This window comes from Gossypium raimondii, chromosome 5 (genome assembly GCF_025698545.1).
Source record: "Gossypium raimondii isolate GPD5lz chromosome 5, ASM2569854v1, whole genome shotgun sequence".
Lineage (NCBI taxonomy): Eukaryota > Viridiplantae > Streptophyta > Magnoliopsida > Malvales > Malvaceae > Gossypium > Gossypium raimondii.
In genome coordinates, this window is record NC_068569.1 from 35,492,659 (window position 1) to 35,512,163 (window position 19,505).

At 35.8% G+C, this 19,505-nt stretch overlaps 1 non-coding gene across 1 annotated transcript; it reads right to left on the bottom strand.

The window, feature by feature from the left end:
- Positions 1–16,172: 16,172 nt before the first annotated feature.
- On the bottom strand, positions 16,173–16,278 carry LOC128041429 (small nucleolar RNA R71). Its single transcript, XR_008196451.1, has one exon. It is a non-coding gene; the product is annotated as a small nucleolar RNA R71 (small nucleolar RNA).
- Between the last annotated feature and the right edge of the window lie 3,227 nt (positions 16,279–19,505).

A 19,505-nucleotide genomic window follows, 5' to 3' on the forward strand; every position in this document is an offset into this window, starting at 1 on the left:
ACTTAATCAATCATTGTAACTTAAACATTTTTAGCATAATAAGCCATGTTATCAACCAATTTAACGTCATTTATATACATACCAAAAACCAAACCTTTGTCAACATTCAAAATACCATAATCACAACCAATATACCATAACACAAGCCAAACCATATGGCTATTTCAACAACCAAAACACATAGGCCAAACATTAGCCAGAAATGCCTATACATGCGATTATAACCAAAATTAAAACATGCAAAAGTACCAATAGAGCCGATGGATAGTGTAATGGATCTTCAACTAGCTTTCAACCCGATCGAGCTTCCGATAATCTGAAAAGTAAAGGAAAACAACTACGTAAGCAATTAATGCTTAGTAAGCTCGTATAAACTTTAATCATATCAATCCATTTCAAATTTATACATATAAAGAGTAATCCTATACTGATACCGCAAGATTCATGAAACCATATTCAACAACTCGCAAAGTGAATAAATTCATAGTATCACATCTACATATCATCCCTAACATAGTAGGATTTTATAAAACTTTAAACCCTTTCAAAATTTCTTATTTTAATTTGGATTTCATTACTTTCCATTGCATTTACTCTTATTAGCTCAAATAAAAATATCAATTGAATTCATCATTCCCTTTTTCATCATTCAACACTTCTAGTATGAACTTACCATTTCATTACCTTTCCACACCCGTTTCATATGCATAACACAAAAGACATAAGCATATCATTCAATCATAGCCACAAGATAGTTCATTTAAACATAATTCTTTTTGGAACTAACGACATGATAAATCATTTCAATAGGAATTACATAATTTAAACCTTAACACCCTTTCATGATCACAAGAATATTTCTAGTTAGGCATTTACCATTTCAATGCATAACTTATAAGTTTAACATGGCATAATCCAACAACAAATTGGCCGAAACCTAAGCATGTTAGCCAAATAAACATATAACATAAGCATTATAAACATGGATGAGCACAACATTTATTCATGTATCATATACATATATCATCCACTTCCACTTTCAATATACCATGTAATACCATTTTAATGAAATTCACATGTATCAATATCTTAGTTCATATTGAAATCTTACCACTTCATATCCGAATACTGCCCATTGAACCATTTAGAATACCGTTAGATACACGGGATAGCTCACACATAGTGTGCTAGCTCAGATAATTGTAATCCATCAATTCATATACATGTATGATCATACGAGATGTGAATCGGTATGTTCGCTGTAGATCAGTATGCTCTCACGAGCTATAAATTGGCATGCTCATATGAGCTGTGGGTTGGAACGTAGCTACACGATGCTGCTTACATGACCTGTAGAGTATCCGCAACACATGTAGGACCTCAGCCATCAGTAAGACGTTCAGGACCAGTACCCAAATCATGTAAAGCCTAATGACATGTCATTTGTATCCTACAAATTCCTAAGGTTCAAACGGGGCTCGATAATCGTCGTATGTAGTTGGTTTTACGTTGTTTTTATAACACGGTAAATTGCATACTAACATATATATATTGATTTAATCACAACATAATCACATATTAACATTCAATTTAATAAAATTTATATAGAATACAGTTCATACGAACTTACTTGGCTAACCTGCAGAAATACCAAAGTTAAGGGGCATTTTGGTAATTTTCCATTTTCCTTGATTTTCCACTCGATCTTGATCTAAATTAATAATTTCATTCAATTTATCAATTTAGGCAGTAAAACAATGTATTTAATTCAATTTGGTCATTTTTGACATTTTTACAAAATTGCCCCTAAAGTTTTACTTTTATTCAATTTAGTCCCTGAGCCCAAAACATGCAAATTAACCATTTTTACCCAAAATTGAGCTTAGCCAAATGTTCATGGTATCCAAAACAGCCCATTTATGCAAAAATTTTACATTAAATCCTTGTACTTTTATTAATTTAATAATTTAGTCCCGAATTGTTAAATTTATCAAAAATCACTTAATAAAATACTTTTATATATCAAACAACATTCTAAATTCATCATTTAACTCTAAAATCACAAGTTTCATCAATGGAAACATTCAAAATCTTTAACAGTTTCAAAATCGAAGGTACGGGTAGTTGGACCTAGTTGCAATGATCTCAAAAACATAAAAATTTAAAGAAACGGGTGAAAAATGGCTTACCATGCATAGATAAAGCCATTGCCGAACCTTTATCATCTTCCATGGAGTTTTATACTTTCAAATTTAGTGGAGTTCAAATTGGAAGATGACAATCAATTTTTATCTTTTTTTTTTCTAATTATTTCTTTATTAAATTACTAATTTACCCTTTAATTATACATGCATTTTAAACTTATTTCATGCTTTAACCATCCACTCATTTATAATATGGTATATTTACCATATTGGTCCATATAATTTCATTCATTAATCCATTTAACCACTCAAATAAAAACCGATCAAATTTTATATCTTTTACAATTTAGTCCTTTTAATTCATTAACCAAGGAAATGTTAAATTTTTAAAAGAAACTTTAATACCATCTTAATGAAACTCAGAAATATTTATAAAATGTTTATGACTTGGTTTATAAAAACGAGGTCCCGATACCTCATTTTCTAAAACCACTTGACCTTAGGGTTTTACCACTTGAATTTAATAAATTATTTATAAAATTAAAATCACTATATCAAAAACCTTTTCAAAGTCACAATTAACTCGTAAATATTAAATATAATATTTTATAAACTTACTTGTCAGATTTGACATCCCCAAAACCACTGTTTCCAACACCACTGAAAAATGGGTTATTACAAGTTACACGGGCACAGACACGGGTTGGGACACGACTATGTGTCCCTATTTCTATTGTTACACAGCCTGAGACACGAGTGTGTGTCTTAGCTGTGTGAGCCACACGACCTGGCCACACGGCCGTGTGACCTCTATAGTGTGAAATATTTCTAACTTTTTCCTTAAGTTTCCATATGTTTTAGAATTAGTGCTGAATCATTTCTAAAGTGTTTTTAAGGCCCCAAGGGCTTGAATATGGGACAATATACATGCGTTTGAATGGACTATGATGTGACTTATAAAATGTTTCCAAATGAATGATTTTAAGTTACGTTTTTATGGTAATATTCCGTAACTCTATTCTGGTGACGGATACGGGTTAGGGGTGTTACATTTACTGGTATTAGAGCTACGATTTAGTCAATTCTTGGACTGAACGTAGCATGTACGAGTCTATAAATACATGCCATTATATATGTAACACCCCAAACCCGGCCTAAAGTTATGGCCAAACCTAGCGGTGTCACATTGAGGTGTTTAGCGTAAAACTTGTTATTGTTGAAATCATTAAAATCAATTAATCATTTTGTTATTAAATGGTGATTCCAAAACGGGTTATTCATTTCCAAGCGTGCATCATAAAAACTAATCACTTTTAAAATGTTATAAATTTTCCAAAATCTCATTTATTACGAAAACATGGTGTCTTTGAAAATAGTTACCTTTTGAAAACTCGTCTTATTCTACAACTATCAGTTTATATCAAACTAAATAAATAAAAACCCCAATTTAAAGTTTATAACTTTAGAGAGTCCTTTTTACATAAAAATACTCAAATTTCGTTACTTATAAATCAAAAGCTAAAAACGAAAGCTTATGCGGTTGTGTGGCCACCTCCGTGTCCCATTCAAACTCTCACCCAACAAAGTTCGAAACCACCTCAAACTCCTACCGCCTCATGCTAGCAAAATAAATATCCTTTTTGCTTGCAATGGGATTCGAACCCAAGCCCCCCTCAATAGCTCAACACGCCACTTGCCTCATTGTCACAAGCTCTTTTGTGTCACATTTTGTCTTCAATTAACTAAAAGGTCTAAAGGCCAAAGTCCAGGTTCCTTTAAAAGAAAAACCAAAATAAATTGCAAGAGCCAAGACTTGAACCCAGGCTCCCTTGAAACCTTAATGACGCCACAACCACTAGACCACATGCTTCATTATGACATTTTTTCACACAACAATTTAAAAGGCCTATATCCAGCATCTAGGGTTTTATCCACTTAAAACCAAAATTTTTGCTAAATCCCAGGTTTGAACCCAGAACTTTTCCAACTCCTCTCAGGACCCTTGACCACTAAAGCAGACATACTTTTGTACACAGTTTCCAAACCGTTCCCTTGCTTAAGGCCCAATATTTTTAGGCCCAAATTCCAGGGGGTTACAATTCTACCCCCTTAAAGAAATTTCATCCTCGAAATTTCAAACTAATAAGATAGTCGTACCACACAGACTTCACCACCACGCTCCCACTGCGCACTCTAATTTCAAAACATTCCTACAGCCTCTTGAACCACGTTTGCGCATATCTCTTGTGCCCATTGTCTATTCGCGTTTAAAAAACACTAACAATTTTATGCAGATCGAAGTTTCACTACAGTTCAAGTCCCCTATAGTTTCAGTTTGCTCTATCTAGAGTGATATAGTCTAATTTCTAAAGTAGTCACAGTACTTTTTAACTTACCGTATTTCAATTTCTAAATAGAGAAAAGTATTCAGAAAACTTACGGATTCGACTCTGGAGACTCGGTGTGCCACACTTTTCAGAAGAAGTATCTTAAAACACTTCACATATTCGAAAATAACCTTTTAAAATCCAAAAATTTAAAAACTCATTCCACAGTCGAGTTTTGCAACTTGGCTCTGATACCACTAAATGTAACACTCCAAACCCGGCGTAGGAGTTATGGCTAAATCTAACGGTGTCACATTGAGGTGTTTAGCGTAAAACTTGTTGTTGTTGAAATCTTTAAAATCAATTAATCATTTTGTTATTAAACAGTGATTCCAAAATGGGTTGTTCATTTCCAAGCGTGCATCATTAAAAACTAATCACTTTTAAAACATTATAAATTTTCCAAAATCTCATTTATTGTGAAAATGTGGTGTCTTTGAAAATGGTTACCTTTTGAAAACCCATCATATTCTACAACTATGAGTTTATATCAAACTAAATAAATAAAAATCCCAATTTAAAGTTTATAACTTTAGAGAGGACTTTTTACATAAAAATACCCAAATTTCGTTACTTATAAATCAAAAGCTAAAAACGAAAGCTGATGCGGTTGTGTGGCCACCTCCGAGTCCCATTCAAACTCTCACCCAACAGAGTTTCAAACCACCTCAAACTCCTGCCGCCTCATGCTAGCAAAATAAATATCCTTTTTGCTTGCAATAGGATTCAAACTCGAGCCCCCTCAAAAGCTCAACACGCTACTTGCCTCATTATCACAAGCTCTTTTGTGTTACATTTTGTCTTCAATTAACAAAAAGGTCTAAAGGCCAAAGTCTAGGTTTATTTAAAAAAAACTAAAATAAATTGCAAGAGCCAAGACTTGAACCTAGTCTCCCTTGCAACCTTAATGATGCCACAACCACTAGACCACATGCTTCCTTATGATATCTTTTTAACATAATAATTTAAAAGGCCTACATCCAAGCATCAAGGGTTTTATCCACTTAAAACCAAAATTTTTGCTAAAGCTCAGGTTTGAACCCAGGACTTTTCCAACTCCTCTCAGGACCCTTAACCATTAAAGCAGACATACTTTTGTACACAGTTTCCAAGCTGGTCCCTTGCTCAAGGCTCAATACTTCTAGGCCCAAATTTCGGGGTGTTACAATATAACCTATGATAGTGTGATAACTCCTGACTCATTTTGAACTATGTTTTCATATAGAAAATGTCATCCAACTGAGCTGAGTCCGATGAGATTGAAAGTAAGGCTCAAGCCTTTGTTCATGGAGCAACATCGAGTGGCAGTAGGCCCATATCTAAGGGTCGGAGAGGAGAGGTTAAGGAAACCTTCTTCCAAATTATGAATGAATGGTTTACTGAGTTCGTACGAACAAGCCCGATGGCTCAACGACATCTCTGATATCAATAGCTCCTTAGAGAATGGCACCTGCAGAGTTGAAAGAGTTAAAACCACAGCTGCAAGAGTTGACAGATAGGGGTTTTACTTGACCCAGCTTTTCTCCTTGGGTTACACCTATTCTATTTGTTAAGAAAAAGGATGAACCCATTGATTATGTATTGACTATCGGTAGCTCAACAAAGTCACAATCAAGAATAAGTATCCGTTGCAACGTATTGATGATTTGTTTGATAAGTTGAAAGGTGCGATAGTGTTTTCAAAGATTGATTTGCATTCTGGTTACTATCAGATGCAAGTTAAAGACTCATATGTGCCGAAAATTGCATTCAGGACTAGGTACGGACATTATTAATTTCTTGTGATGCCGTTTAGTTTGACTAATGCACCTGCAGTATTTATGGTTTTGATGAACAATATTTCCAGACCATATTTAGACAGATTCGTTGTGGTATTCATAAATGGTATTTTGATTTAATCACGAGGTGAGACGGAACATGCTGAGCATTTGAGAATTATTTTGCAAACTTTGCACGAAAAGTAATTATTCGCTTAGTTTAGCAAATGTGAATTTTGTCTCCGGGAAGTTAGATTTCTGGGACATGTGATTGTAGTAGAAAGAACATATGCCTTCTCCCTACTAGAACGACGAAAATGTGCAAGTGTACACAATTGCAAGAAGTAATAAAGTGACAAGTAAATGTAGAGTTATCTACCCACAGGGACTGTGAAAAGAATTATTTATGAATGTTATTTAAAACATTTTGGTGAAGAAAAATATTTTGTTTGAAGAGGATGATTAAAACTAAGATTTTAAACTAAGTAAACTAAATATATAAATCTCAAATGCACGATTTCAAAATATGATTTTAATCAAGACGACATAATTGTGTTAGATTAATTACATTTCTTAACTTAGAATTATTAAACTCATGTTTATATTGTTACGAATAAGTTCACGAAACTTGGTAATTTGCTAACTTATGAACATCCTCACTTACTAAAATCCATTTATCTCTTGACTATATCCCTATGTCAATTCAACCGATTAAACAAATCTTAGTAGGCAAATATGTTATTGCACATACATACTTATTAAATTGAAATAATCTCTTGTACATATCCCTATGTCAATTCAAACAATTAACTCGATTTAATAAGCAAATAAAAGACTATGTGAGGTAACAAAGTATCATTACCTTGAAATAGTTTAATCACAATAATCTTGCAAGTTATGCAAGGCAAATGTATTGTCAGATACCATTGCTAATCTAACCCTCACCTACCTTAGATGATTATACATGCACTGATTAAGTACTGTGTCCATTAATTACAATTTCAATCTGTTTAAATAATTAATTCATTAGTTACCTAACAATTGTAATGCAAGAATAACTTAGTCATGATTTTACTTAATCAAGCATCTTACCGAGGCTTATAACAGCATAAACACAATTTTAATAATTTTAACAAACGAAATGCAATCAACCTAACACGAATTAAATTCAAGCTAAATTGATTAAATTAACCATTCCAAAAACATAAATATTCATAGATATGTTGAGCATAACAACAACAAAAATTAAAGAGATAGGGAACAAGAATCAAATCCGGTGTTTTTCTGTGGCTTGACTAGTTACTCCATTCTTCCTTCCCGTTGTCCTTGTCGACCAAGGTTGCTATGAACACTTAATTACTGCTCCAAATAGCTTATGTATGCCCCTTTCCCAAGAGGAGAAATCGGCAAAAGAGGAAGGGAATTTTGGAATGGAAAGAAGAAAGAAAGTGGAGAGGAGAGAGGAAAGATGTGAATGCTTGAGATGTGTTAAAATGACCATCCTAAGGGGGTTTTTATAGCTGAGGAGGGCTGCTAAAAATAGCTAAAATTATCAGCCAAAGAGCCCTCCCTTGGCCGGCCACACATGTGGCAAGGTTGATAGTTTCAACTTTGCTATTTTAGGCTTGGGGCAAATCTATAAAGCCACCAATTGTGGAGGGGTTTGAATGCAACTTGAACAAGTCTTCAAGGGTCTTTGTGCAAGCTTAAATAACCAGCTAATAAGCTGATTTGGGAAAGCTCTTGGGACGGTTTTTGGGCTGTCCATTTCTTGGTCGGTTCGGTTCACTCGGTTTAGTTCAACTGGACCACTTTTTCATAATTAATTAATAATAATTATTAACCCATATTAAATTAGATATAAATTAAAATTAATTATATTATGAATTAATACATATGATTTTGGACTGTCTTAGGCTGAAATTTAGTTAATCTTAATACTTCAAATTGCTTCTCAGTTTTGTGCTTCTAACAGTGTCTGTCGAGTCATTTTTCGCCCTTTGTGCAAATCTGTCGAAAATAACCAGAATTCATCCAAATTCATTATAAAATTAACTAAAATTCAACATGTTCAGATTTTAAGTGCAATTTAATTATTTTGTAAAAATTAATTATTTTTCGACAAGAATTTTATCGAAACTGTATGATTTTAAGTTAAAAAGGGTATGTAAAAATGTGTAAATTTCTCTGTTTCCACCAACCTATTGTTTAAATTATTCCCATTTAGTTACCCTTAGCATACATTTTAGCATGTTCAGTTTAGTAAATTGCATTTTATAACTCAGTGAATCCTAGCCTATTTTATCTTTAATTTTGCTATCTTTTTTGCACTAATGTTTCTACATGAGTTAATTCCATATTGCGTCCAGAATTGTCGCCGTAGTTGACAAATATCCGTAATGTCGCTGCATGAGTTAATTCCAGATGGCTTTCAAAATTGTCACTGTAGTTGATAGTTGTCTAATAAGAGCCAACCATGAGTGAGCTATCTAGGCCGGTGTAACTACCCTATACGAACAAGGACAGAAGAATCCTGAGAGAAGGACACATGTACTATTGAGGAAAACATAAAGGATAACGTGAGAAGAATGAGAAGAGGAGGAGTTTTTGGTGGACCACCATTCTCTTACCCTATTTTGAAGCTTGTAGCTATGGCAGCTTGAGCTTCCTTTGGGTTAGCCAACATGGAGACTGATGTAGATCAACTCCTGAGGAGGAGATCTAAGTGCAGAATAAGGGGAAATGGATAGATTCAATCGAGTAGCCTAGGAATAGTATTCTCTATTTGATTCTTTCTCATTTCTTGAAAATGCTGGTGATTACTCTATGTTTCTACTATACAAAAGTACAATGAATGCTTTGTTAAATGTTATCTTATTAAATCTTGGTTTTGTTGTTTAATCCTAGGGGGTTGAATGTTCTAAACACGGAAGTGTTATTCTAGTCACTAACAGTGGAAGGTGCAGTGACAGTTTGAGCTAATAAGCTTTTCAGCAGAAGTTGAGTAAGGACTAAAGGAATTTAGTCCACTTGTTCTTAATAGTGCCTTATTGCCATCATTGGAAGGTGAGGTTAATGTGCATGGTTAAGTCTCAGATTAAACCAAAGAGTGGCATTTGGTAATATATACATTAATTTTATTGCGTCGACAATCACCTATCTTTTATACCGTGTGAGTACTTAGTATACTACTGAAGATTCATATTGAGGATCCCAGTTTATCCATAGCATACTTTATCTTATTATTTTTTATTTATTTCTTCGACTGCTATACTCACAATTGACCTCTTTTCTATCTATTTATTACACCGGCATTAATAGAAAAAGACAACCATCCCTGTGGGATCAATATCCGATAGACTCACATCTATCTATTATACTTGCATTGACAGTGTATGCTTACACATTATTGCTGTAACATTTACAGTCGATTAATTTTTTGGCACCGTTGCCAGGGATGACATTTGTTTGATGTTTATTTTTGTTCTTTTGTGTCTTTATACTTTGTTTTCCTTATAAAATATTTAGTATTCACTAACTTGTTTTCTCTTGGTTGCAATTTTTCAATTTTATCTTAGGTGTTTTATGACCCGAAGAAATTCAGATTTTCTTACTGACTTTGATCCAAAAATTGAAAAACCTATTCGGAGAAGACTTCGAGAACAAAGAAATATGGATTTACCAAGAGACAATGCAACCATACCCCTAATACAACATCAAAACGTTCATAACCTATTGTTGCCACAAAATGCTCACATCCACAATAGAACCATATGAGATTGTGTAGTACCTATTCTGGATGATCTACAACCAGGAGTTGTTAGACCAACAATTCAAGAAGGAACTATGAACTCAAGCCAGTGATGTTTCAAATGCTAAACTCCAATGACCAATATGCTAGACTGCCACATGAACATGCGAGAGAACATCTTAAATCTTTTTATTGATCTATGCTTCCTTTAGTCAACAAGGCATTCCTGATGATGCCTTGAGGATGCAATTATTTCCCTATTCCTTACAATTGAAAGCTCGTACTTGGTTTCTTGGGCTACTTGCTGGATCAATCACTTCTTGGAATGCTCTCACCAAATAGTTTGTGTTGCAATTTAACCACCGAAAATGAATGCTTGTCTTCGAAATGACATTATTGCTTACCATCAGCTGGATGATGAAAATCTTCACACCACATGGGAACGTTATAAGTCTTTGCTTTGGCGTTGTCCCATGCATGACATTCAACTAGAAACACAAACTGAGATTTTTTATAATGGTTTGAATTTACATATAAGGAATCTTGTCAACTCATCAACCAATGGACTGCTGCTAGATTTTACTTACAATAATGCTATGAGATTCCTGAGAGAATTGCTCAAAATGATTACCAATATCCCATCTCTAGAGCTGTACAAGCAAAGACTACTCCAGGAGTTATTGAATTGGATGAAATACTCACACTAAGTGCCCAAGTCTCTTCGTTCACAAACATGATTAAAAATATGCAAGGGACGAGTGACGTTGCACCCATACAGGTTGCTCAACAATTGGATATTCCTATCTTTTCCAGCGAAATTTGTGGTGACAACCATAGTTATGAAGATTGTTCGCAACATGCAGAAAATGCCTGTTATGTTAGTAATATTCACAACAATTCTTATGGAAACTCTTCCAACAACTCTGTACGCAACCAACAGTTTTGGGGAACTCAAAATGTTGGAAAAAATGCTGTGACATTCAAATATAGGAATGCATCTACTTAGGGCAATTATAATCCACGACAAGGGAATTATACTCAGCAACAACATAACTAAAGTCCGCATCCTTAGAGGTATCAACAACAAGGGCCGACACAATTACATCAAAATCAGATGCAACCACAATATTCATCGATGACGAATCAGAATATCCAAGGACAAAAACAACAACAGTATACACACACTTCTACTTTTGACCCATTAACGGCTCTTGAGGCATTAATTAGGGAGCATATTACTCACACAGAAGCTATTGTTCAAGGAAATTCATATTCCATTCGAGCATTGGAGGCATAATTAGGACAGCTAGCTTCAAATCTGAATACTCGACCATAAGGCTCCTTACCGAGTGACACAAAAAACCCCAACCCGAGGGGGAAAGAGCACTATAAAGCTATCACTTTTAGGAGTGGTAAACAAACTAGTGAGCCGGTTAGCGATTCTTTTGTAGCATCCCCAGATATTGATGACATAAGCCCTGATGGAAAGGTTGATTCTGAAGAGCTTGTTGATGTACCAGACAAAGAATTACAACCAATTGTCACTCACATGCCTTCTATTCGACCCTCGAAATTATGGACGCAACCAAAGGTATCACCGCAACCAGATGTCTTTCCACCTGTACCTTTTCCAGAAAGATTCAAGAGGAATGAAAATGATAAATAGTATCAGCAGTTTCTGGATACTCTGAAACAACTACAGATCAACATTCCTTTAATGGACACTTTGGTACAAATTCCAAGTTATGGGAAATTTATGAAAGATATCTTGTCTAAGAAGAAAAAACTCACTGATGTTGAAACTATTACACTCACAGAAGGTTGTAGTGCTGTCCGGACAAACAAGTTACCCTCTAAATTGAAAGATCCTGGCAGTTTTACCATTCCATGTTCGATTGGCAATCAATACTTGAGTAAAGCTTTATGTGATTTGGGAGCTAGCATCAACCTCATGCCACTATCTACTTTTAGGAAGTTGGGAATTGGTCATATGCAACCCACTACAGTGACATTACAACTAGCAGATTGATCTTTAGCTCAACTTAAAGGGCAAATCAAATATGTTTTAGTTCGTGTGGATAAATTCGCTTCTCCAGCTAATTTTATCATACTTGACTGCAAAGCAGACAAGGAGGTTCCCATAATCTTTTGATGACCATTTTTAGCCACCGGCCAAACTCTCATTGATGTTTATAAAGTAGAACTCACCATGCGACTGAATGATGAGCAAGTTACCTTCAGTGTTTTTGAGTCTGTTATCACTAGGATAAATCAAAGTGCCATACTGTTGATGTGCTTGATGATTTGATTGAGGAAGAATTCAACAACCTAAGCACATTCCTTGCTGAAGAAATTGCAGTGACATCTAAGGAAAAATCCATAGACAATTGTGATAGCACAGTTGACGCTAGTACTGTTGAAGTCAAACATAGATGGCAAATTGAATCCTTGGACCTAACCAACAGAACCACTCCAATTTTCAAACCATCAACTGTTGAAGCTCCCATTCTCGAATTGAAACCACTACCTCTTCATCTTAAATATATCTTCTTGTGTGATCACAATAATCTTCCAGTTATTCTCTGTGCAACACTAGATGCAACACAAGAAAAGAAATTGACTCATATTCTCAAGTAGCACAAATGAGCTATTGCCTGGAGTATTGTGAATATTCAAGGTATTATTCGTTCTTTCTGCATGCACAAAATCAAGTTAGAAGATGAAAGCCAACAGTCAGTTGAATCGCAAAGAAGGTTAAACGAGAAGATGAAAGAAGTGGTCAAGAAAGAAATCATAAAATGGCTTGATGTAGGAATTATTTACACAATTTCTGATAGCAAGTGGGTGAGTCCAGTGCAATGCGTCCCGAAAAGGAGTGGCATCACAGTGGTACACAATGGTTAGGATGAATTACTACCAACACGCATCCCCATGGGATGGTGAGTTTGTATGGACTATCATAAATTAAATGCAACCACAAAGAAAGATCATTTTCCACTTCCCTTTATTGATGAAATGTTAGATTGGCTTGCTGGAAAAGCTTATTATTGCTTCCTAGATGACTATTCCGGGTACAACCAAATTGCTATTGCACCAGAGGATCAGGAGAAAACAACTTTCACCTGCCCATTTTATACTTTTGATTTTTGTCGTATGCCTTTCAATCTTTTCAATGCACTAGCCACATTTCAAATGTGTATAATGGCAATATTCTAATATATGATCGAAGACTCTTTAGAGGTTTTTATAGATGACTTTTCAGATTATGGGAATGATTTTGATCATTGTGCTGACAATTTGGATAAAGTACTGCAGCAATGTGAGGACACTTATCTTGTTTTAAATTGGGAAAAATGTCATTTTATGGAAACTGAAGGCATTGTGTTGGTCCATCGCATCTCTAATCAGGGTATTCAAGTAGATAAAGCTAAGGTGGAAATCATCAAGAAATTACCCCTACTAACAAATGTGAAAGGTATTCGTAGCTTTCTTGGACATAAAGGATTTTACCGACGGTTTATTAGGAATTTTTCAAAGATTGCAAAACTATTCTACTCATTGCTGAAATAGAATCGAAAATTCCTCGTTGATGAGGCATGTCTGGATGCCTTTATTCAGTTAAAGAAGCAACTAGTCAATGCCCCCATTGTCGTTGTATCCGATTGGTCACAGCCTTTCGAAGTTATGTGCGATGCAAGTGACTTCGAGGTGGGTGTAGTGCTAGGACAACGCAAAGGAAAAAAATTTCATGCCATCTATTATGCCAGTAGACCTCTTATAGAAAATCAATTCAATTATACCACCACATAGAAAGAATTACTAGACATTGTCTTTGCTTTCAACAAGTTTCGTTCTTATCTTGTCAGCGCAAAAGTTATGATATTCACTAATCATTTGGCATTGCGATATCTCTTTGCCAAAAAATATGCCAAACCAAGACTGATAAGATGGATTTTATTATTGTAATAATTTGACATTGAGATAAAAGACCGCAAGGGGTCAGAGAATCAAGTTCCTGATCATTTGTCTAGATTGGAAGTTGGTAGTGAAGACGGGAAATTACTTCAAATTATCGACACATTCCCATATGAGATGTTATTTGCTGTCGACGTAACTCCTTGGTATGCAGATTTAGTTAATTACTTGGTGTGCAGAAAGCTCCCATTGAGTATCAAGGGCCATAAAAAAGAAAGATTTCTTCGTGACGTGGTGAAGTAGTATTGGAACGAGCTATATGTATTCAAAGTATGCAATGACAACATCATTCAGTGTTGTGTTCCAGAAGAAGAGATGCTTTCAATCCTGAAGCACTGTCATGATGCTCCTTATGGAAGCCATTTTGGTGGAATGAGAACTGCTGCTAAGGTTCAACAATCAGGATTCTACTACCATCATTTTTCAAGGATGCTCATAATTTTGTGAATCAATGAGATAAATGGCAGCACACCGGTTCTATTTCCTGACGTAATGAAATGTTGCAACAACCAATTATGGAAGTTGAATTGTTTGATGTTTAGGGAATGGCTTTTATGAGATTGTTTCCAAGTCCATTTGGAAATATTTACATATTAGTCACTGTTGACTATGTTTCGAAGTGGGTGGTGGCTATTGTTGTCCCAAAGGATGATGCAAGGACAATGCTCAAATTTTTTCACAAGTATATACTCACCCGTTTCGTCACACCAAAGGCCTTGATTACTGATCAGGGTACACATTTCCATTGCAACCATGTGGCAACCGTATTAAAGAGATATGGAGTCAATCACAGAATGGCCACTACTTATCATCCACAAACCAATGGACAAGCTGAAATTTCAAATCGACAAATTAAGAACATTCTTGAGAATGTTGTGAACCCTTCGAGAAAAGATTGGTCTTCTTGGTTGAATGACGCTCTATAGGCTTTATGTACAGCATACAAGACTCCTTTGGGGATGTCGCCATATGAATTGGTTTTTGGGAAAGCATGTCACTTGCCAATTGAACTGGAACACAAAGCTATGTGGGCAATTAAACAAATGAACATGGACTTATGATGTTGCTGGAAAGAAAAGGCTATTGGACATCACCAAGCTAGAAGAGATTCAAAGAAATGCTTATGAATATGTTGCGATTTATAAGGAAAAGACCAAATGATGGCATGACGAGATTATTTTGCAGTGACAATTTACCGTAGCACAACAGGTTTTATTATTCCACTCTTAACTTAAATTGGACCCAGGTAAATTGCGTTCACGTTGGTCTTGTCCATTCAAAGTTGTCGACATATTTCCTCATGGTGCAGTCACAATTCGAGATTTACGTGATGGACACTAGTTCATAGTCAATGGAAAGAGATTGAAAAACTATTTTGGAAATAAAAATCTAGAGCAGGTAGAGACTATTAATTTGGTCCAAACATTTTAAAATTTTAATTTTTTATTCCGAGATTTCATCTTATTTTATTCTTGTTTTGTAAAGCTTGTTTTCTTTCCTTTTTGTAGACTAATAAGTTACTAATGTCGACACAACAAGATTTGGTTGTCAACGCATTCCATACCACTGTGTTACCATTAATCAAAATTAAGGGAACTTCAATCTTCACCGTTGGATCAAAACCCACCCAGCCGTTTGATCCATTTGAGCAGACACAATTCTTATTGGACACCACTCTTCCTGTTATTTTTGTATCTCTCTACAAACATCACGACTCTACATCTTCCTCTTTCACCCCTATAAAATCTACACCACTGTACCGACTGCAAAACATCTAAGTAACCATTTTTATTTTTTTTCCTCACTCAAGATACCACCTTTTTCACTTAAAATTGTCTTTCCTCCATAAAAGATGGCAAGAACAAGAGGTTTGACCAAGAAAGCCAACAGACCTACCTAAGAACATGCGTCCTCCGCCATCGCAGTTCGAAAGTCGGACTCCCCTAGGCCAGTGTAGAAAAAGGAACCAGTAATCTTTTTAAATAAAATGACTAGGGAACGATTTCAAGATAATATATTGTGCCGAAATTTTCACCCCGAATAAGGAATTTCCCTGTCGCAATAACAGGATTTGGGCAAACAAATTCACCGAATCATTTCTAAACTGAAATGAGAAAATTTCTGCGCACACTCTGCAGGCTATTCCCCTTCCCTACTCAGTTGAGGAATGAGATCACTACTTTCCGAAAAATGTATGATGAGTAATTGTATGAGGCATGGGAAAGGTACAAAGAATTATTACAGAAGTGCTCTCATCACAAAATCCCACATTGCATCCAACTTGAGACATTTTATAACGGTCTCAATGCCCACACAAGGATGGTAGTGGATGCTTCTGCTAACGATGCTTTCTTTTCTAAGTATTATAATAAGACTTATGAAATCATCGAGAGAATTGCTAGCAACAATTATCAATGGCCAACAATTTGAGTAGTGTCAGGAAGACGAGTCATTGGAATACATGAACTGGATCCACTCATTTCACTCGTATATCAGGTATCTTCAATTTCCTGAATGCTTAAAAATTTTACCACTAATGGGTTTAATAGTTTTGTAGCTCAACCACCGAACTAATTTGAAAATATAGCCGGTGTCTATTGTGGGGAAGGACATCTATTCAAAGAATGTCCATCTAACCCAGAATTCGTGTGTTACATGGGTAACAAAAACTAAAACTGAGGAAGGCAAGGATTGCAATCCAATTCTTATAACCTATCATGGCGAAACCACCTTAATTTTTCCTGAAGTAACCAAGAGGCTAGACCCAGTAACACAAACGCCCAACCTAGACCGACCCACCACCTATTTTTACCCAACAAGTTAAGAAACAACCTCAAGTTGAACCATCCAGTGGCCTAGAAAACTTGTTGAAGGAATACATTCCAAAGAATGATGCCTTAATCCAAAGCCAAGTAGCTACATTGAAAAACCTAGAAAACCAAATGGGCCAACTTGCAACTTAACTCAGAAACCGACAACAAAGTGCTTTACCTTGTGATATGGAGAATCCGAGGAATCTTAGGACGGAGCATTGTAAAGCGTTGAAATTAAGGAGTGGAAAGACATTAGAGCCCAACACCGTCGAAGTTGAAGAGGAGCCAGCTGATGCTTAAGACTCAGTGAAAGTTCAACTGAGTGTTGAAATTCCAGTTTCACTGGAACCTGAATTTGAAAAGTCTGATAAGGTAACTTCTGAACCAACTAATTCTGATAAACTAACAACTTCTTTAGATACAGAATTGCCACAGAGGATGAATCAACCAGTTCTAGTAAAGAAGCATCCACCACCCTAACCTCAACCACTTCAGAAGCAGAAGCAGGAAGTCCAGTTCAATAAGTTTCTAGACGTACTCAAGCAATTTCATATCAACATCCCGTTGGTTGAAGCACTTGAACAAATGCTGAACTACGTCAAATTCATAAAGGATATCCTCTCTAAGAAATGAAGACTTGGAGAATTTGAGACGGTAGCCATTATAAAGAAATCCAGTGCATATCTTTAAGACAAACTACCTCCAAAGTTGAAGGATCCTGGATGTTTTGCCATACCTTACAACATTGGAGCAACATATTATGGTAAGACAGTATACGATTTGGGTACGAGTATCAACTTGATGCCCATGTCAATACTTAGGAAGTTGGGGATAGGCCAAGTTAGACCTACTGTGGTTACACTTCAATTAGCAGCTCGATCCTTAGCACATCTAGAAGGAAAAATTGAGGACATATAGGTACGTATAGACAACTTTATTTTTCCTACTGACTTTGTTATTCTAGTCTTTGAAGTAGACAAAGAAGTGCCAATCATCCTAGGAAGGCCTTTCTTACCAACTGGAAGGACCCTTATTGATGTGCAGAAGGGTGAGCTTACTATGCATGTTCAGGACGATCAGGTAACATTTAATGTTTTTAAGTTTATACGATTTCCTAACACAATTGACGATTGTTCAGTAGTGTTCGATTTAGAGGAATTAATCATGGAAAAGGAACTCCACTATGTTGAGGACCCATTGGAACAAGTTTTGACATCAGACCCTCCAAGTGATGAAGAGGAGGATGAATACTTGGCTTTGCTAGAAGCTAATGAAAGGGGATTTAATCTGTAATCCTACTTTGAATCTTTGGAGTTAGAGAATAGGTATTATGCCCAAACAAAAGAGTCAATCGAGGAGCCACCTAAACTAGAACTGAAGGTACTTCTCTCGCATTTAAAATATGTTTATTTAGGTAATGCTTCTACTTTGCCTGTGATTGTTTTAGCTGAATTAACCATTGAGCAAGAAGAGAAACTCATCCTAGTCTTGAAATAATTGAAGAAGGCTATCGGATAGAACATAGCCGATATTCGCGGCATTAGCTCATCTGTATGCATGCACAAGATTATCCTGGAAGATGGCAAAAAAGGGACGATTGATGGACAATAAAGACTGAACCCCATCATGAAGGACATGGTAAAGAAAGAAATCACCAAGTGGTTAGATGGGGGTATCATTTACCCCATCTCATACAGTTTGTGGGTAAGTCCAATCCAGTGCGTGCCAAAGAAAGGAGGTATTACGGTCGTAGAAAATGAAAATAACGAGTTGATATTGACTAGAACGGTTATGGGATGGAAAATTTGCATCGAGTACCGGAAGCTGAACAAGACGACTAGGAATGATCACTTTCCTTTGCCATTTTTGGACTAGACGCTGGATAGACTCGCAGGGTGAGACTATTACTATTTTCTCGATGGATACTCAGGGTATAATCAGATTACAGTAGCACCGAAAGATCAACATACGACAACATTCACCTGCGCGCATGATACATTTGCATTTAGACACATCCCATTTGGTTTATGTAATGCACGTACTACATTTCAAAGATGTATGACGTCTATATTTATTGATATGATTGAGAAATACTTGGAAGTCTTTATGAATGATTTTTCAGTATTCAGAGATCATATGATGATTGCCTAGCCAATCTAGCCAAGGTACTAAGGCGATGTGAAAAAACAAACCTCGTATTCAACTGGGAAAAGTGTCTTTTCATGAAACGAGAAGGTATTATTCTAGGGCATCGGATAACGAGACATGGAATCGAGGTAGATAAAGCAAAGGTAGATGTTATTGAGAAACTCCCACATCTAACATCTATAAAATGTGTTAGGAGCTTTTTGGGCAAAGCCGATTTCTATCGAAGATTTATCAAGGACTTCTCCAAAATCACTAAACCCTTATGCAAGTTATTGGAGAAGGACACGATGTTCAAATTTGATGAGGAGTGCTTAAGAGCTTTCAAATATTCGAATAGTCGGTTAGTTTCAGTACCCATAATCTTCACACCAGAATGGGATTTGCCATTTGAATTTATGTGCAATGCAAATGACTTCGCGATAGGAGCTGTCATGGGCCAACAAAGGAACAAAGTTTTTCATCCCATCTACAACACAAGTCGGACTCTGACGGACCATTCGATAATTAAGTATTTACTTGGCAAGAAAGAT